Consider the following 21987-nt stretch of genomic DNA (forward strand, 5'->3'; position numbering starts at 1 on the left):
GCTAGAAAATTCCGGGGAAGGAAGGCCAGGAGCAGTGCCCAGGACAGAGCAGGAAAGCGAGGGTGACGGAGCTTCTCTTCACTTCCTCCAAAGCAGTGACTTCTCTCTGGGTAGACGTGACTGTCTTACCCCAAGAATGACCTGGGAGATGGCTCATCTTACAACTGGGCATTCCAGGCTCTCTGTAAACACTGTTGAGTGAACAGATGCTGGACATGGAGCTCCCGACGGAAGCCAATATGGCACTGTCAGGCTATTTGGAGCCAGTCTTACTGCTCATGTGCAGTAAGTTGTATCATTTGTCCCTCCGGGTCAGCCTGAGTGTCTCCTCCTGGGGCCTCTGTGCCCTGGCCCCAAGCTAGGAGGAGTTAAATGTGGCCGGGCAGGTCCCTGTCCCCATCCCACCAGCTTTTCTGGTCTGCAGCAGCCTTGGTATAAATTCTTTTCAGTGTGGAATCCTGGCTGCCCAAGTGCTGCGTCAAGCCAGCAGGCTGGCCAGGACCCCAGGCCGATTTCCCCTGGAAATTTCAAGTTGTCCTTGCATAGTAGGACAATCCGAAGCTCCTTTCCTAGGCAGACCCAGGCCCAGCTCGTTAGGCCCATGGCCCCTCTGTGTCCGAGTACATGGGAGGGCGCATCAGAATTCCAATTCCAAGTCGGGTTCTTTTGTTTTCACAACGAATGCACACACCATCACCAACTGAGTGATTGCTCTCTAATTGGCAGTTTGAAATTCATACATTCTAGTACCTCGCCAGTAACATCACACAGTGCCTGTTATTGGAGAAGCACAATTTTCAAGCCTTGTGAAATCTGGGCTGGAATTCTAGCTCTGCCATATTATTAGTGGTGAGGACTTGTACAGATCTCTTAAAATCTCTGTGCCTCAGGAAGGGTGTCAACAGCACAGGGTAACATGAATGTCGCACAGACAACATGTTACATGCCTTTTGCTGTGTTTGACTCGATCCACACTCATGAGCAAAGGGGCATGTTAGGAATTTCTATTGCTGAGTAGTATTCCACGGTGTGGATGTACCACAGTTTGTTTATCCATTCGAGTTGATGGACATTTCAATTGCTCCCAGCTTTTGGACACTATGAATAAAGTTGCTCTACAGAGGTTTTTGTGGCATACAGGTTTTTGTGTGGATTTATGTTTTCATTTCTCTTGGGCAAATGCATAGGTGTGGGACTGGTAGGTCTTATGGTAAGTCTGTGCCTAAGTTTATAAGGAACCGCCAAACTAGTTTTCAAAATGGCTGTTTCAATGATTCATTGTCTTAAAAACTTAACATTGTTATTTTGAGACAATGGTAGATTTAAAAGCAGTTGTAAGAAATAATACAGAATGACCTTGAGAGCCCATGTGTCCTTGACGACATTTTCACCAACTGAGTGATTGCTCTCTAATTGGCAGTTTGAAATTCATACATTCTAGTACCTCGCCAGTAACATCACACAGTGCCTGTTATTGGAGAAGCACAATTTTCAAGCCTTGTGAAATCTGGGCTGGAATTCTAGCTCTGCCATATTATTAGTGGTGAGGACTTGTACAGATCTCTTAAAATCTCTGTGCCTCAGGAAGGGTGTCAACAGCACAGGGTAACATGAATGTCGCACAGACAACATGTTACATGCCTTTTGCTGTGTTTGACTCGATCCACACTCATGAGCAAAGGGGCATGTTAGGAATTTCTATTGCTGAGTAGTATTCCACGGTGTGGATGTACCACAGTTTGTTTATCCATTCGAGTTGATGGACATTTCAATTGCTCCCAGCTTTTGGACACTATGAATAAAGTTGCTCTACAGAGGTTTTTGTGGCATACAGGTTTTTGTGTGGATTTATGTTTTCATTTCTCTTGGGCAAATGCATAGGTGTGGGACTGGTAGGTCTTATGGTAAGTCTGTGCCTAAGTTTATAAGGAACCGCCAAACTAGTTTTCAAAATGGCTGTTTCAATGATTCATTGTCTTAAAAACTTAACATTGTTATTTTGAGACAATGGTAGATTTAAAAGCAGTTGTAAGAAATAATACAGAATGACCTTGAGAGCCCATGTGTCCTTGACGACATTTTCCCCAGTGGTGGTAACATCTCACAAAACCGTAGTACAATGTTAACAGCCTGGATTTTGATCTTGTTACAGTCAGGATGCAGGCCATTCCCCCCAAATCCCAAGATTTCTCATCTGGTCTTTTTCTAGCCCCCCTCTTTCCTTCCCACCCCATCCCTTCCTTAACTTCTGGCAACCAGGAATGAGTTGACCAGTTGATATCTCAAGAATGTTAGATAAATGGAATCACATGCTGTGCAACCTTTAGGGATTGGAGTTTTGTCACTTGGCGTGATTCTCTGGAGATTCATCCAGGTGGTTGGGTGTATCAGTCGCTTGTTCCATTTTATGTCTGAGTTGTATTCTGTGGCACGAGTGCGCCACACTGTTTATCCATTTGCCAGTTGAAGGACATCTGAGTTGTTTCCAGTTTCAAGCTACTATAATCAAGTTGCTATAAACATTCGTGTACAGGCTTTTGTGTGAAAAAAACTCTGGGATGCAATTGCTGGGTCATATGGTAGTTGCATATTTAGTGTTATAAGAAGCTGCAAACCGTTTTCCAGCCTGGCTGAATATATTCCCACCAGCTGAATGATTCATTTTCTTCATGTCCCCACCAGCCTTTTATTTCTTCAGTTTCTTATAGAGAATTACTCCCCCCAAAGGGCTCAACACAGGGCCCCTGAATTTGTCATTTCTATAGTTTGAAACTATTATTTCTGTTATGCTTTCCATTATGTAGCTCATTGTCCCTTAGGTAAAGTGTTGTCAGAAGTCTAAACAAACAAGGATAAAAGTTTGTGTTTCCTGTACCCTGGCGTGATTGATACCCAGAGCTAGATACATGGCACTCTACTTCTCTTTTCACCTTGGCTGCTGGGATGCTCGGTACCGAGGGTTATGTTAATTCTCAGTGCCTCACATTAGCCTCCTTTCATTCCTTGTTTATGTCATCTTATTATGCTTGCTGTAAATAATTTATTTGTCAAAGTTGGCTTGGGCATCCCTTCTCCATGCTCCCATAGATACTTGACTGAGTCTACCATTGTGTTTACAAAAGTGAATTATGATCATGCTCACGGATCGGCCTCACACATTGTATAAAGAGCTCCTTCAGAATAATGCCCCTTTCATTGTCTTATTTCTCCCAAAGATGTCTTTTAAGTATTTATTTATTCACTCATCATGTATTCCAGAGAACCTGCACGAATTTTGTATAGGTTTTGCCTCAAGGAAATCATAGTCTAGAAGTGAAGGTTAAGCTATGAAACTGAATAACTACAAAAGCAGGCAAAATGTGATGAGTAATTTAAAAGAATTGAGATGCTTGGGGAGTTCAGGGATGGGAGAGATTGTGTCTATAGAAGAAATGTAGAAGACTTATTTCAGTCTTCTTTAGTTTTATGACTTAAAAAAAAGAATATCTTTAGCATCAGCTATTTAAATCCTTTCAGGAATTAGATGGAGTTTTATTACCTTCTGTGACCAATAAGGGAGGTGCCATAGGGAGAGAAGCCTGTGGGTTAAGTAGGGAGGGTGGAAAGTGGTGCTACTGTTGGCAAGGGTAGTGCTAAGGAGTTAACCAGGACGGAAGGCAGCCAGGGAAAGGAAGATCATTGCCTGTCTCCGGAAAAACTAACTTGTGTTGAGTCCTGAGAGGACTATGATTTTGAGAAAAATGAAGGCACATCTTATCCATCTGAGACTACTCCGAAGGACCCACTATTTTTAGAAATTCCAAAAGTTGGAATAGGGAGGGGGTTAATGGCTCTGGGGTATCACAGTTGGAGTGTGGAGAGCTGCCTGCTCTTCTGGGGTCCTGAAACAGGAGGGCACCCCAGCTGATGGGCTGCCTGACTGCAAAGTCTCTGCTCTGTTCCACAGGCTTCTCAAGTACAGTGAAGGCAACACACTGATGACCTCAGAGAATCCCAAGGAACACTGAAACCCACACCTCCAGTGTCTGATGCCTGATCCAATAATTGACATTGTTATTTTTTTATCGCTAAACCCCTAAACCGAACAAATGCCGAAGTGAAAGAAGGGGCTTCTGTGGAGCAAAGGGGGCCCAGAGCTCCAGTGGAAACAAAGTCCTTCTCATGACAAAGCTGTTGATCCACCATGGCTGCTTCCTTGTGGAATCCTTTGGGTCAGTAACTTCTAAAAAGATTGACACCTGTTGGCCAGGTTGGCTCCATACTGGGGACACTTGAGAGCACACTGTCCAGTGTTCACTAAATTATGAACAACAGGAGAAGTTCCTCTCTGAACTACCATCTAGTTGTGCTTCTCCTGAGTAATTTAATCTTTTCAATTCTCTGATCATATTTCCCTTCTTGCACTGACTGCTAGAAATTCAGAGTTGAATTTGTAACCCAAATCTTGTAAACGTAAACTTACATACATAAATTTATTTATTTTTTTTCAAAGATTAAATTGGATTTATTAAACAATTCATGAATTGGGTGGCATCCCCCCCCCAGCACACAAAAAGGAGCTCCTGGGAGCTGTACGAAATGGAAGGATTGTATAGGCAGAAACAGGATGCAACAATTCAAAAAAGAAAAGAAAGGATTGTGTCAGGTGAGGTCAGCTTCCCTATGGGGAATTTCGGGGGTCTCATTAGGTGGATTGCCTCATAGTCCCTTGGAGGATTGAGAGGGCCCATGTGACAGATTACCTCATTGGTGCTGACCAGAAATTCCTCTCACCTGTTAAGACTGAATTTCTGGGAGAAGTCAAAACTAGTTTGGTTAGATACTAAGCCCCAGGTTGGCGACTCCATTTTGGAGCTGTGGGTTTTTTTGTAACACCTTTATTGAGGCTTCTGTGAGAAAGTTAAGCAGGACAGGGCGACCAGTTTATAGGATTGGCTAGTTTGAACAATTCCAGTGGGTTCTAAGCCTCTGGCTTACGGACATAAATTTAATGAGCAAAGATCATTTCAAGTTTTTCCTTTATTTTCTTACTTTGATTTCACTTCTGCCTTCCTTTTTAACCTGTTCTGCGCTATTTTTCTTAAGATCTTTGAATCCCAATTTTATAGATAAGGATATCGAGGCACAGAGGAGTTAAATAACTTTCCCGAAGTCCCACAGCTAGCAAGAGACAGGGCCAGGATTGGAACCTAGAAAAACTAGTCTGTCTTAAAGAAATTCGCATAATCACCCACATAATTAGCATAATAAAATCCCACAAAAACACAGAAATATAACACAGATTTGGATTCAGTCACCCCATGGTTGTCACTTAAATTTATGTGACCTTGTGCAAATTCCTTGACACCATTTGAAAATGGAGCTGATGGCATCTATCTCCCAGGTTGATCTGAGGATTAAATTACATTATGTGGGTTCAGTATGTAAAACAGTTACAGTGCTGTTGACACCAGTTAAGTGATGGCAAAAAGAGCTCTGGACAAAGAGGAGATGTGGATCTAGTCCCACCTCCATTTCCTGTCAATAAAATGGAGTGCTGACATTTTCACAAGCTCACATAGATCAGAGATGTGAAAAAGCTTTGTAAGTGGCAAATGGCTGAACAATGTCAACGGTCATCAGTCTAAAGGGGACGTTGGACCTGTAAACCTCCAAAGTGTCTTCCAGGCTGGTTACAGAGGCGAGTACTTCCACTGATTTTCTTCATATTTTTTGTGAACTGAGAGTATAAGATGTTACAGGTAAAATGGGATGGTTCATGTGGTTTTTGGAATTCAACTTGGCCAAGATTCTATGCAGGATTCCCTCCTTTATTTAGCTCTTACTTGGATGAGAGGGTTTATTTTCCTTTGAATGTAATGCGGGCACCTCAGACTCAACATACCTAAACATGAGCTCATTTTTTCTGGTTCTTCTCTGGAGTTACCTCTCTGTCAATGGCACCACCATCTACCATGTTGCCCAGTGAGAAATCAAGAGTCATCCTTTGATTCAGCCTCCTGGCTTACCTCCAACCTGAGTGCAAGCACACATCAAATCTGCTGAATCAGCCCCATGGCTTTTACTGCCAGATGTTCCCATTTCTCCATCCCCTCCATCAACCCAGCGCCCCACCCAGGAGCTGTCTTCTGAAGTGCCATCTCTAGTTTTGAAAAAATGGTTACTGTGGTCATCCACATCATCATCACCACACCCCGCATTTATTGAACACTTATGTGTGTCAACACATTTATATGTGTATATGTATACATATGTGTGTGCATGAATGTGTATTTACATATATATTCACTTAATTTACAAAACACACAACCCTTACTATGTGCCAAGTACAGCTTCAGGGACATCATACACACTGATCCATTTGGTGCTCACAACAACCCAATGATGCAATGGCATTGTTACCTTCATTTCACAGATGACAAAATTAAGGCTGGGAGGGTAAGTAACTTGCTCAGGGTTACACACATAGAAACTGGCAGCACTTAAACTTGAACCTAAGACGTCTGGCTCCAGAGCCTGTGCCCTGGTATGTCATGAATAGTCGTAATAATGGCTATTATTTTAAGTCAGGCTTCTTCCCTGGCTTTAGAGAAAATATAACAATTCTGAGAGGCAGGTATTATTATCCACATTTTACAGCTAGGGATGCAGGTTTAAGAACCATAAAGAAAGAGCCCCGTTCACACGACCAGACGGTGAGAGCAGAGACAAGCCACTGGCTGCGTCTGGCAATGTGGGAATGGTGATGCCAGAGAGGACTGTGGGGACAAGCTATTGCTCTGCTTTACTTACCAGACTTGACCTCTGTGTATTTTAATCTGAAAAACAAAGCCAAAAAACAAGCTCACAGAATTCTGGGATGTCAGATATGAAAGGGGCCTATGGGGCCTCTTGTTGAGGACGTTTTTATACAGACGCAGTACCCTAAATCCATGGGGTTTAAGAGCCTCTCCCGGTGCCCCATATTCAGGAAACATAAGGGTCAGTTCTGATCCCCATGTCTTCCAAAATTAAACCCAAGAGGCACAATGGGTTCTTCTCTCTTTTCATGGCAAATTCCAAAGACATGAAAGAATAAAGAGATGAAATAATTAATACTACACGGTAGCAGCAATCAGTAATCACTCTCCTCAATCTCTCTCTCTCTCCCCTCTTCGTCTGTTTAGTCCAAAAATTCCTATAATCAGTTACAAATTCTCACATCACCTCTGCATTCTTATCAGGTTTTTGCAGTTAGGAGATTAAGACCCACGGTATCTTCAAATCAAGCAGGCAGTTGAAGTGATGAATCTTTCCTTCCTAATTTCAGCTGAAACCACAAGGTGGGCCCCCCGTCATAACCAGTGATGGGAAAGGGGAAGACGGGTTGGGGGGAGGGAATGGCAGCGTTGCGGGTATGATGTGAGCATGTGAGTCTCCCACTCGGCCTCTGTGGCTCACCCAGGCCCTCGCCCCTGACCCACTTTCTCTGGCCACCAAAAAGAAGAGAGATATTACACAGAGATGTTATAATGCGGGACCCGATAGCATCTAGTCTGTTCCCACCAGATAAGCATTCCCAAAGCTGCCTCTTGTCTGTCAATCAGTCACCATTGAGGAGGCCAAGGTGCTGCCACAGTGAATTGAAACAATAGCCTACTATTAGCTGCAGAATGTCTGTGCTCGGTCTGTCCCTTGCATAGTTCAGGGTTTCTCGGTCTGGGTTGAAAGGCTGACATTCATGGTAATGAATAGGACATTTTTAATCACTGGTCTATACCCCACAGCATTCTGCCCAGGAACAATTGAGGAGGGCTAGATGACTATAATAAGGGAATCCAAGACTTCATTCTCACAAACTAAGAATGCTGCTGGTGGTTATAGAGAAAACAATCTGATGTGTGCTTTTATTAATCCTCTGCCCGTGCATCTGGGATGAGCATACAGATGCTCAAATTCAAGCCAGACTGCTTTGGCTCCCTTTGGAAACTGCTGGATCCCATCTTCAGAAATAACAGAGCACCAGTTTCTTTGTTTATTTTCCAGAGTAAAATACTCATTCATGCAAATGAATCACTGAACTACGTCTGTTAGACAACTTCTCATTTTCTTAATGATTCCCATTTCTGGAAACCCAAGAGCATGTTTCTAAAGATGTTAATCATCTAGATTTTTCCACATGTATTTTATGCTAAATCTATACTGCTTGTAATTCCCATAATGATTCTTATTCTTGCTTGCTTCTCTGTCTTTGAAACTCTATTTCCTTGTTTGCCTGACCAATTCTTACCAATGTTCAAGATTCAACCCAATATATATCAAATTCAAGATTATTTTTGAGATGGGAAAATTTATTTTCTCATGGGAGTTGGCATGGTTTCCATTCTTTGGTGAAATAAAAAGCCAGAACTTAATTTTTTAATTTGATGCATAGCATACATGCAATAAACTACATAGAAAGCAATTATCTCAAGTTGAACTTGATAAAATTTTGCATGTATCTGTGTAACCACCATACAGAGTAAATGGAGAGCATTCCTGTGACCCATCTCTTCTGCCCCTTTATTATCAATACTCCATCCTTCAAATAACCACATTTTGACTTCTATCACCACCAATTAAATGTTCTTATTCTTGAACTTCATATAAATGCAGCATGCACTTTTTTGTGTCTGACTTTTTTTGCTTAGTAATGTTTTTTAGATTCACCCATGTTATAGGTGATCAGTGGTTGGTTATTTTTTTATTGCTATGTAGGGGTCCTTTATTTGACCATACCATCATTTATGTATCCATTTTTCTGTTGATATTTGTTTGGGTTGTTTCCAGCTTTTGGCAATTGTGAATAAACTTGTTCATATTTTTTGGTGGACAAATGTACTTGTTTCTCTTGGGGATAAAATGATAAGTGAGATTGATGATTTATAGGATAGCCTGTGTTTACATAAACTAAAGTAGATAAAACCAAATATTCCCAATATTTGAGATTTCCAGTAGTACTACATATTCATCAAAACGGTATGAAACTTAGTGTTTTTTGGTTCATTTTAGTTTATTTTCTTAGATGAGCGTTGGTGTCTTTCCATTTGCCTATTAGAATCCTGAGCGTCCAATTTTGCAAAATGCCTGTTCAAATTTCTTGCCCTTTTTAAAAATAGAATTAGTTGACTTTTTCTTATCGGACAAGTCGTTTGAACAGACATTTCTCAGAAGAAGTTATACAAGCCATGAGAACATGGCCTTTTCTCTAATCAACCTCCCAAAATAAAACAAAGATAAGATGTGTCTTGAATAGGTCCTTCCAACAGATTGCCATTGGTCTTGTCCTATGTTTACTAGTATTACTGTTGAAATCCTTTCTGAGCTAGATCAACAGCTGGAGAATAAGTGGGTATGAGCAAGTCTCAACTCAGTTCCCGGCTTCCAGAAAACTCTCACCTGGCACCCTTCTGCTCCACCAAATGCAACTTCCTCTTAATACTACCAATGGTTTTCCTGGTATTTGGAATGGTTACAAATAATGATGTAAAATTGTCACTTTTAGGATGCAAAATTCTGCTTTTTCAAGTCCTACTTATAGATGTTCCTTGTACAATCAGGCAGAGAAAATCCTGTCATTTTAACAGGTGAAGCCAGGATTCTTCTGTTTGGAAGAAATACTTTAACAAGTGGTTGGTGTAGAAGGAGTTGTATGTTGACAAGAGCTGAAATTTGAGAAGATTTTAATGAGATCTTGGGAGGAATTGTTTCGTTCCAAGAATGGGGAAGAGGAGGGAAGCAAGGTGATGCTTCTGAGCCCTTTGGGGTGTTTCCAAAGCACTTTAAGCTGATAATACTCATTATCGCATTTAAAAATGCTGATGTGGTAGATGGTATTACTGATCATCTATGTTTGGTGCCACTTCCTGTGGGAGGATTATACACCCCCACACTCTCAGAACTCAGGCATAGCCATGTGACTTGCTTTGGTCAATAAATCATGAGTGAAATTGATGTGCGTCATTTTCCAAACAAAAGCTTTAAGAGTCAGTGAGTGATTCCCTCTTCGGTGAAGATTGGCTGTGTTCCAGGTAGCAAATGCTCTGTCAGCCTCCATCCACAAAAAGAAAATGGGAACAGAGCCAGGTCCAGCCATGATGAACAGGTAGGGTGAATAGACAGTAAAACTTCATTATTAGAAGCCACTAAGATTTGAGGTCATTTGTTAATTTAGTCTTACCTGATTGATTCAGCTAGGTTCTGTTTTATAAATTCTCCTTTAATCCCTGTGCCTCCAACCATGCAAATCTCTAGTAAATTATGCTCTGCTCATAAGTGTGTTATATGAATAATTTTTGTTGTTGAATCAAGGCAGGAGATGCATCTTGCATCTGGGTTGATGCATTGTTGAAGTAACGCATGCTGAACCAGAAGAAAAAGGGTGATCTAGAGAATGCTACCACCCTTGCAATGCGCAGGAATGGTGGCAGATACTTTAACATTCTCAGGCCATGGAGGGAAATTCCCATCTGACATCTTGTTAAATGCTAATGGAGTTAACTTTAAGACAACATGTACCAGTGCTATTCTACATAATTTTAATGTGCAATTATTTTTCATGATCTAGACTCAGCTTAGGAGGTAGGAGGAACATGGTGAGAGCTTTGGTTGAAAGAAGGGCTCAGGTTGAGAAGAGAGAGGGCTGTACATGGTCAGGCTAAGCCTGGGGTCTCTGAACCAATAGGTGATCCTGGGGACTCATGAAATGGCCTCAAACCTTTTAGATCATTACATTTTCACTTTGAGAAATGAGGGTTTACTATTTATTGAACTTCTGTTATTTTTTCCCCCAGAATTAGTTCTAAGTAGGAGGAAATTCCAGCCAGCTTATGGCATTCAGCTGCTTGTCAGGTTGATTCCCCAGTGAGCCCTGAATTGTCCCCTTGTTCTTTGTCTTTGCTAGAATTTTTGTAGGGGTAGGGTGGGAAAGAATGTATTAGAAGCTGCTACCTAGGTATCATTTGAGCCACATTTCTGCAAAAAGGAAATTTGTACTAGCGTACTGTCGGGGAAGTGATGGATGCTTTTCTCTTCTCTGTTAAGAGCCCATGTCCCTGAATCTGATGCGCAAGCTCCCTTGGGAAGGACTGGGCCTTCATAGCAAGTGGATCTTTTTCTTCTGCTTAGTGGAATGCAGCAATATAGAAGGGGCTATAGTGATACTTCCTCACTCGACACAATCTGGCTCTATTTATTTAAGGTGCAGAGCTTAATCATTCTGAGGGAGCACAGTGGTGAGATGGCAGGGACATCTCAGCTGTGGCCGATGGTGGCCATCTAGGCTGCCTCCCCGTGCCCAGGGGCTTCTTCTCTTTCCCAGAGTCAGTGTGTCTTTGCAGCATCCACTGGTGCCCGCAGAATTCCCAGTGCCTTGGCATCTCTGATGACTCCTGTTTATATTTTTTCTCCTTGGTTCCTCTCAGCACCAGACTCAGATATCCCACTGCTGACTTGAATCTGTTCTTTGAAGTCCAATAGGCACCCGACCTGACTTATCCAAAATGGAACTCGACTCCCACTGCCCTCCCCACTGCAATCTAGAATCTGATTGTTCCTGTCTTTCTATTCTCCCTCATGTGAATGGCAGGCACAACATATCCTCCCACCTTCTTTTTTTTTTTTTTTTTTTAAGATTTTAATTTATTTGTCAGAGAGAAAGACAGAGAGAGCACAAGCAGGGGTAGCTGCAGGGAGAGGGAGAAGCAGGGTCCCCGCTGAGCAAAGAGCCTGATGCGGGACTTGATCCCAGGGTCCTGGGCCAAAGTCTGACACTTAACCGACTGAACCACCCAGGCATCCCTATCCTCCCACCTTCTTGAGAAAAAAGCCAACACCTTGAGTTCTGGGTGTTTTTTTGTTTTTTTGTTTATTTGTTTTTGTTTTTATTTTTTTGTTTATTTTGCATCCTCATCCACCAGAAAGATCTGTGAATTCTATTTCAAAAACTATATCCCGAATCTACCCATAGTTTCCATTACACATAATCAAATCGCCATTATCTCTTGCCTGGACTACTGAACTCATCCTGAAACCCATATCCCTGCTTTCCTTTTTGCCTTCAAATCGTCCTTTCCCCATGCAGGTGCCAAAGAGTTCTTTTCACAGTTTAGATTGGGTCACTTTTCTCTTGAAGTACTGCTTTTGGCACCCCATCGCTCCCAGGACGGAACCAAAATTCTGTACCATGCTTCCAAAGGCTCTACGCAACCTGGCTCCAGCCTGCGTGGTCAGGCTCCATCTTGTTCCCCTCTCCCCAGAAGTCCTTAGCCCCAGACGCACTGGTCTTTCCGGGAGTGCCAACTTCTCTCCCCCCCAGAGCCTCAGCATCAGGGTTCTTCCTGTCTGGAGCACTCCTTCCTGGCTTCCTCACAAAACCTAGGTCTCAAGCTTCAATGCCATTTCCTCAGAGAGCTCTCCCATGGTCTCCCAAGGCACACTCTGTAATGTCACTCTGCCTTCCTCCTTTACAGATTTACCAATATGTAAATGATATTGGTTATTTTTTTTTTTTTACTTGATTAGAGTTAGTTCCCCCCTCAAATGAGAACAATAGGTTATTTGAGGACACAAACATTACCTTGCTTGTTGATTTAAGCCCAGCTTTGAATAATGCTGGCACACTTAATAAATACTTCCAGAAAGAATAAATTAACAGGTTGTGAAAGCATATTTTTTTCTAGTGACATCAAGTGGTAGTCGTATCCCATACACTGAGGTCAGAGTGGCAGCCAGCAGCCTTAGCAGAGCTAACAATTGTGGTAGACAGAATAACGGCTCTGCAAAGATATCCATGACCTAATCCCCAGAATCTATGAATATGTTAGCTTACATGGCAAAGGGACATTGCACATGTTGATAAAGTTAACGATCTTGAGATGGGGAACTTATCCCAGGATATGTGGTGGGCCCAATGTAATCACAAGGGACCTCATGAGAGGGAGGCAAGAGGGCTGGAGTCAGAGAAGATGATGAAACAGAGGGTTGCAGGTACACCCAGGAGCCAAGGAAGGTGGCAGCTTCCACAAGACAGAAAAGGCAAGGAATGGATTGTCCCCTGGAAGGAATGCAGTTCTACTGACTGTCTTAGCTGCATAAGACCCACTTCAGATTTCTGACCTGCAGAACTGTCAGATAATAAATTTGCGTTGTTTTAAGCCACCGAGTTTGTGGTAATTACAGTTATAATAGGAAATGAATATAACATTGTGGCCATCAGCAGTGTCTGAGATTTCCAGGGGATCGGACAGTGGCCCCACTGGGAGGTGGGACAGGAGGGAAAGCAGTGATGATGCTCCATGAGTGCTTCACGGATGGGCAGAGGCCCCCTCTGGTTTCTTCACCACTGTGTTGCCATTGCCGGGAATGATCCCGTACACAGCACATAGTAGGTGCCCGATAGTTGGTTCCTGAACAAACACATATGGTTTCTCTTGTAGGCTCCCTGAATATTTAGCAGGCACTTTGGGGAGGACTTGGAACGCTCAAAAGAGCAGGTGGGACAAATATAGCAGGTCCTCAACAGCTGCAGTGGGTCCATCCTGACAACATTGTCATCTCTAAATTCACTAATAAGAAAATGGTGGGCTGGAGCGTTGATTTTATCCCAAATCACATTTCAACCAACAAGCACCTATGTTCTGTGCATGTCTTTCCATGAGAAATCTTTTACATGTCATTAATGCCGTTCTTTAAAAACGGGAGAGCTGTTCGGCACACGGAAGCATTTTATCTTTCACCAAATGTGCTGTGAACAAAGTGATGGGAGGTGAATCCCAAACCACGTGAACATGTGGCTCCTGGGGAGTAGCTTGGTTCACTGCTATCCCCGGTGACTTGGTGGGGGCACAGTCTAGATGATGCTCAGTAAAGTGCAAGTGAATACTCATTATGAGTCTCTGGAATCTTTTGCGAATAGAAGAAATCATGGTGTTAAATCCTGAATCTATGTCTGTGACTTATTATTGCATGTCTAGAACAATCTGGCCCTGAGAAACATAGATTAAAATTTGGGGACTCCCTGAAGCATCAACAAATGGGTGGGGGGGGCACTTGTCTGACCCTGGGGTGATGTCTGGGGGTAATGTGCAAGTGGCACCGTCCCTAGACAGGTGGAAAGGGATGGAGGACACTCTCTTGGGTCACTGCTGGTTTTAGAGATATGAATTCCCAGGAACAATTTTTAGTGGCTCATATTTAAATTTCAATTTTGCCCCTACTGACTGTTTTCCTGGGTTTCACTGCTCATTATTCCTTTCCTTTTTGGAACTAGGATTTTTGAACCCTTTCAAATTCAGACCAGTGGCTTTGCTTCTGTGCTTCTCATCCCAAGCGAGTAAGAGTGGCTTTTTGGTCTGCAGTTATTGTTTTGTGACTTTTGTTTCATGCAGTCTAGAGAAAGTTCTCTCCTCCAGTTCTCTAATAAGTTCTGACAGCTCTAGATGCCACGACCCTAGGAATCAGTCACGCCGAGAAGGAGAAGGCAAGTGGCATTTACATCCACGCACCTTTGGAGACTTGCATGTAGGGTTTCCTGCAGAGAAATCGAGGTTGGGATTCAAAGTTAGTGACTGCCTCATCCCCCAGGATCACTGACTAGGAACAGACTGTTTCCCCAAGACCATTTCCATTTCTATGGCAGGCTTTGAATAGAACTGATACATTTTGGAAATGCAAATGGATTTAATTTGAGCAAAGTGAGTGACAGGGTAAGCTAGATTCTTACTTTTTACGAGTTGCTTCCTGCCACAATATTTCAGGCAGATGTTTTGGACAAATGGATAATGCCAGGTTCACATCCTGATGATAAGGGTCACAATGCTATTAAAGCCCCATTCCAGAATTCCTTCCATAGCGTGACAGGTGAGCAATGCAAGGAACATGCCCTACAGACTGCCCAGGGTCAGTCTGCTCCCTATATAGTTTTTAGTCTAAATGATGAAACTAAAAACTTTGAAGATAGCCAACATCCGTATAAACTCTTTACACACTACAACGTGCTTCCATAGACATCATTTTGTTTTGTTATCCTCCTTGTTTATGCCAGAAGGAGAAATAAGCATGAAGGGTGAAGACCCAGGCGGTATCTGATCCCCCTGGTCCGGCTTCAGCAAGAGTCCTGCTTGGTCAGTCTGGAAGAATCCCTTCTACCCTCAGTGTCTCCACTTAGTAATTTTTCTACCCACTAACCCCCAAACCTGCTCCTTGGCTATAAATCCCCACTTCTCCTTCTTGTACTTGGAGTTGAGCCCAGTTCTATCCCGAGGTCTCTTTTCCATGATTGCAATCGTTCTTGAATAAAATCTGTTTTTACCGCTTTAACTACTGTCCAGCTCTGGTTTTCATTAACAAGTGTCAATAGCAATGTTATTAATGATAGCTGACATCTGTATGACACAGAACAGTTTATGAAGCATTTCGGAAACTATTGTCTAATTTGAGCCACACAACCACGCTGTGAAGCAGGGATTAGAAATCCCGCTGTTCAGAAGAGGATACATGACTCTATATCCATGTTGGCTTGCCTGTCGACATGGTGGGAGGTGTGGAGGGAAGACTCAACCCAGGTCTTTCTGTGTCCTTTATCCTTTCAACTTGGACTCAAACAATGAGACTTTTTTTTTTTTAATCTCTTGAGCAGTAGGGGCCAAGGTGTTCTCTGGAGATTTTGAGGGAAATGATGACAAAAATAAAAAGGACTAAGATCTTTTAAGTGCTTTGCAGTTTACAAAACCCTTTCACATACACACCCTTATGTGGAATTCTGGGAAAGAACCAAGTCCCGCCATTTTGCAAATGAAGAAATGAAGTCTGAGGAATTAAGTAACGTAGCCATGCCATGGTCACCAAGGAAATATGTAGCTCAGTCCTGTGACTTCAGAAATTGTGATCTATTAAACCACCCTCCCTCAAAATAAGTCAGTTGCCTTAGATTAGAATGGAGGGACAAAGCATGTTTTAATGGATTAAAAAAACAAAAACAAAAAACTAAAACTGAAACAAAAAATGTAATAGTCTCCACTGGGTAGAGCATCACTCGGAAACTTCTTGTGCTTTCTGGCCATCTTCCTTCAACGGCCTCCAGCCTCATACTCATGTTGGCTTTCTTTGGAGGATTAAAAAAAACAAAAACAAAAAACTAAAACTGAAACAAAAAATGTAATCGTCTCCACTGGGTAGAGCATCACTCAGAAACTTCTTGTGTTCTCTGGCCATCTTCCTTCAATGGCCTCCAGCCTCATACTCATGTTGGCTTTCTTTGGAAGTTTTTGTTTCCATCACTTATGTTAAAAGTGATCACCCTGTCCCTGGAAATTTCTCTCTCACACTCTCAGACACACAAGCTTTTCTGATTTCAGGATTTAATCTTTACTTGCATTCTCATACTGGGTTCTAAAATCCAGTTAGTTTTATCTCAACGATATCATGAGGCAAATGTACTAAGGAATAATTTCATGTTTTCTAACAGTCTACACTTGTATCTGTCCCAAACCAAATGTCAAAGTAAAGCCTAATATGTGATGTACACACACGTTTCTAGACAACTGGATGCATTGAAGGTATGTATACAAAATATACTTAATTTGCATAGGTATGTTTTATAAAACATAGACAGAACTATAATCAGTACATATCCCAAAGAATAAAGAATAACACGTGGAAGCTAGTTTTCCCTAAACAGAAACCCCTTTACTATTTATCTTATTATTAAAGTATACCTACTAACCCATTAAAAAATCAAACAATACAGAAATGTACAACAAATAAAATGGATGCTCTCTATGATCTATTCCCCTGAGAAAACTATTGGTAATAGTTTGATAAATATGTATTTAGCTTTTAGATTTTTTGATATCTATAAGTATGTACATGTGAATAGTATATTATTTTCAATAGAAGTGGAGTTATAAACATTAATGTATATTTTTAAATTTAACAACGTATCAGGAAGATCTTCCCATCTATTTGTATATCTATCTATATAACCATACATTACATATTCCTGTATTTATATCTATATCTCTATATCCATATATTTCTGTGTCTATATGTGTACCTTATCTTTTTAGTTTATATATATTACATAACCTAGATGGGCTATAATTTGTTTAACTGGTCCCATATTGAGAGATGGTTTAGACATTTCAGTGTTTCACTATTAAAAATAATGATGCAGGGACGCCTGACTGGCTCAGTCACTAGAGCATGTAACTCTTAATCTCAGGGTTGTAGGTCCAGCCCCACATTAGGTGTAGATGTTACTTAAAAGAGAAAATCTCTTAAAAAATAATGATGCAATGAACATACCTCATATATACATTTGAACAATTATTCGGTTACTTCCTTAGGCAAAATTTTCCCTAAGTGGAATTGCTATTCTGACATACTGCCAAATTGTTTTCCAGTAAAATTTTGCCAATATACAACTTCTGTCAGCAGGGTATGTGGGCTCCCTTCTCTACACCTCTGTGACAACACTAAGCATCATGAATCTTTGAAATCTTCCGAGGCAGATTTTTTTTTTTTTTTACTTAATATAATTCTACTCAAGCTCTAATATTTTCCCTTCAGAAGATAATCCAGTTGAAAGTGTAAAAAAATAAAGTCAGCCACAGCAATAAATCTAAATATAATGTCAATTAAAGCTATGCAGAGTGAGCTTGCTCAATGATGAATCATAAAAAGCTGTTAGAAACATGCACCGATGAGATATTCTGAAAAATCTTTCATTTGATTGAACAATGACACTGGTAGGAAACTCACAGAGATACCCAGCAACATGCAGCATGGCATTCAGCATGACTTTACAAATAAACAGGAAGGCATGGTGCTATTTGGAATAGTGTATAACATAAAGAACAGAAGAGGAACTCTACACCATATACAGTCTGCATTCTTCATCTGGTCCTAATTACGGTGCAGGTGTATGCCTCCTCATCAGTCTCTCTGTACATCCATCATTATTCCATCTGTCCACACATCTACCTATGCATCTGTCCATTATTCAATAAACACTATTTTGTTCATTGTGTTTATTGACTTGACACTCAGTGTCCATTTCTGTGCCAGATGTCCTCAGGGCTCTGTGTCTCTGCCCCTCTCAGCTCTGCATGTTTGTGTCTGGCTTCATTCTATAAACGATATCTGACCTTGGGGAGGTCAGGTAACTATCATGGCTCTTGGACCTACATCCCCTTATCCTAATATAACAGCCAAACATAAGATGCTTATCTTTCCCACCTTCATATTTCAATCCCAAGAAAGGAACTGATTAGCTTTGCTTGTAACATGTTCCCCTTATAGAATAATTTTCTATGGTGGAAGGATGGAGTATTTTCATTAGCTAACCTGGGTCTTTGGGCAACCCCATTCGGAGAAGGGCTTGCACTGTTGATATGGTGAACAGGAAAAGGGGAATTGGTAATCAGATTAGACAAAACTAGAGCTACTGCTGTTTTCCATGAGAGGGAGGTGGTGATAAAGTGTAGGTGCCTCTGACTCCCGTGTGTGGTCCTAGGGAAACACTAGGAAGGGAATGTACCATGTGCTAAAAGGTAGGAGTGGAATTGAAGGCAGAACAAAAATCATGATGTGGTTGGGAAATGATGAGTAATTTTGTTGGGCTGGAGGATATGATCTGTGGTGGGAAATAGTGGGCTCTGAGGTGGGAGAGGAAGTCAGGAATGAAACAGCATGCTCAGAAGTTAGAATTTAATCTTCTTGGAAGAGTGATACAAGACAGCATCCATTTTGGAGGATAGATTGAAGGATAGGGATTTGGGATGGAAAGAGGAATGGACTGATGACAGCACTTGTTTAAAAGCTGTTGCAATTGTCCAGGTGACTGATGTAAGAAGGTAGGTAGAGGGGAGTCTTTCAGAAGAAAAATTTCACGTGGCCAAGAGCAAAAGAAATTTTCCATCTCCTTGAGGAATTTCATACTCAGGGCTGGGCCTCCAATATCAACCAGCACCTTGCTGGCCACCCCCCAGGAGTTGATGTGTGACTCTTTCTAGGTAAGACCTTTTTCTTCCCAGGCCCACCTTCAAGGAAACTGTGGCCATTTCATAGCTGTGCTCACCTGCTTCCTCATCCCTGGCCATGAATGTGCCTTCCACTCTGCCCTGCTCTAGTTCATCCTCATACTGGGTCTTTGCAGTCTCTGCTTTGTGCTTGAATGAGAATTTTCCAAGAAAAGGACTTCCCATTCTCCTTTCCTGTGTTTGCACAACTGTCATGGAACATATTAAAATTATAAGACAATTGGGGCATCCATAAAAATCCTGGGTGAAGGATCGTGGTATGTTTGAATCGGTACAAGAATCTTACTTCATTCATTAAACATGCACCTGAGGCCAGGCACTCTGCTGTCGCTTTACATATCTTATCTCATTAATCATCAAATAGCCTTGGAAGCATTTATTTGCTCAGGCAGGCAATAAATATGTATTGAGTACTCATTATGTGCTGGGAACATAATTTCAGAGTAGTGGAAATAATATAATGAACATGAAATCAAGATCCTGACCTTATGAAAATTACAGTCTAGTGGGCAAAACAGACCATAAATAATCAAATACACAGATAGGTGATATAATTTGGGGTCATGGTGAGTATTATGCATGAAAGTAAAGCAGGGTAAGAACAAAGAGGGTGATGAAGAGGCGAAGACCGTGGGGGTGGCTATTTTAGATAAGAAGGTGAGAGAAGTTCTTTCTAGAGAGGTGACCTTTGAGGGGAGATCTTACAGAAGGGAGAGATTAAGCCATACATAGTCTGGGGTGGGGTGGGGGGAAGGCACAGAGAACAGCATGTGCAAAGGTCCTGAGGTAGAAAAGAGTTCAGTTTGTTTGCAGAAGGGAAGACCGGTGTGTGTGTACCACAGTGAGCAAAGGGACAGTGAAGAGAGATGGGGCCTTGAGGCTATGCTCAGAATTCTGGATTTTGCTTTACCTGTGCTAGGAGGCCACAGGTGGGGTGAGCAGAAGAGAGCCTGATATGCAATTTACAGATGTTTCAGCAGATTTTCTGGATCTCATGAGGAGAAGAGACAGGCAGTGGGGTAGTGAGGAGTGGGAAAGGAGTGAAAGCAGAGAGAGCTGTTAATCATTGCTGTTTCAGCAAGGGACAATGGTGGTTTTTATTGTGTCCATTTAAGAGACAAGGAAATTGTAGCTCTTAGGATTTATACTATTGTCACAGTTTCTCTAGGCTTTGAAACAGTTCTAGGATCTCAGTTGATCATTTTTTGAATCAAATAAGAACAAGAGTCTAAGTGATATGCCCAAGAGCAAAATGGCGATTAAGGGAAGGTTCTGGATTCAAAGTCTAATCTGCCTGGCTCTAATATCAAGACACTTTCATCGGTCCTAGAATGCTGTTCATAATAAACACAGGCTGATTTCTAGGAATCATTGTCCATTAAAGATATAATTTTGATTGATAATATTAATCAAAAAAGAAATAAGAGAATATTCTCTCTATTTTTTTCCCATTGGCTAACTTATTACTTCATTTTCAGATACTAGAATTACAATACTTATTTTCCAGAAAAAAATTAAGTGTAATAACCAGGAAAAGGCACTTATAGGAATAGCTGAAGCAATAACTAATATCCCTAATCAAGGAAGATTGAATCTCTAATTTTTAATATTAAAAGAACACTGATTTAATATCTAATATTTATTTAGTGTCCATTATTTTCAGATACTATATGCTTTGCATATGTTATAACGAATCCCTGATATAAAACCTTAAGCTGGTATTACTTCCCCTAAATTATTGGTAAAAAGAAAAAAATAAGGTGCACAGAGTTTACATAATTTGCCTCCAATCCTAAAACTGATAAATGGTAAAATAGGGATTAAAACAAAACTCTGAACTCTCTTTGTGTGGAGGGGAGGGAGTTGGTTTGTGGCATCCAGTGGTCTAGCCCCTTTGGAACTCTCTGACCCCCATTATCCTCCCCCACATCCATTAAATAGCAAGTTCAGGACAAAAGCCCCAGGGCTTAGTGTGGCCAGAGCCAATAGCTGTTTTATGAAGCCAGTGCTGTAGGCATAGGTCAGGATGGTTGAGTTGTGTATTGTTTTTTATGACAAAGAAATAGTCACTATTGTGGTTTTGGTTTGAATTGAAATAAACACAATGGAAAATAGAAAGACCAGTTTTTGAAAAAGTCACACAGCAGGTAAAGAAGATAGATTTAAACAAGGCAGGTGGTGTGTGTGTGTGTGTGTGTGTATGTAAGTAGACAATTTTTATTCTCAGATTCTCTGATGTAGATGAAAGGGTTGAAAACATGAAAGGAAAAAAATTATCTCCCTTGCAGTATAATTTTTTCTCTCTTTCTAATTCTCCCTTTCTCATATTTCCTTCCTCCACCCTGTTCAAATAATTCTGCTTTCCTATATAAATTTTGTTTTTTATTATTGGTACTCCTGCAAATTATTGAGCTTGTCTGAGGGAGTGGAAACATTGTCTGGACTCTCACAGTATAATAGCTGGGAAGGATAGACTTTTTCTTCTTATCTATCATTCATGGTTTGCTGCTGTGTGTTCACAAAGCCAGGAGCTTTCCAGAAGTGGAAAATAATATTGGGGAAGTAAACAGAGAAAGAAAGGTAGCCTTTTGAAAGAGACTCCTAGCATCCTGCTGCCCATTCATATGACATGGCACACTCATTTTTTTTGGTGGTAGGAAGCAGGAAATGAATAGATAACTGTACTCTCAAAGTTCTATATTACCTGGTGTGAAGGGCGAACACACAGTGGATGGACATGCTTGCTTTTCTTAGCAATGGGAGGTCTTTACATCATCAAATACCAGAAAACAATCTAAAGAAAGTTACTGGTTGGAACATCTCAGAGAGCTTGGCACAGTCATGTCTGGTATATGGAATTAATCATACTTCATCTCTCCTTCTAGCAAATAGTTTCAAAGCAAATGAGCTGCCAGTAAGGAATATGTGT

Source organism: Halichoerus grypus, chromosome 10 (genome assembly GCF_964656455.1).
Source record: "Halichoerus grypus chromosome 10, mHalGry1.hap1.1, whole genome shotgun sequence".
NCBI lineage: Eukaryota > Metazoa > Chordata > Mammalia > Carnivora > Phocidae > Halichoerus > Halichoerus grypus.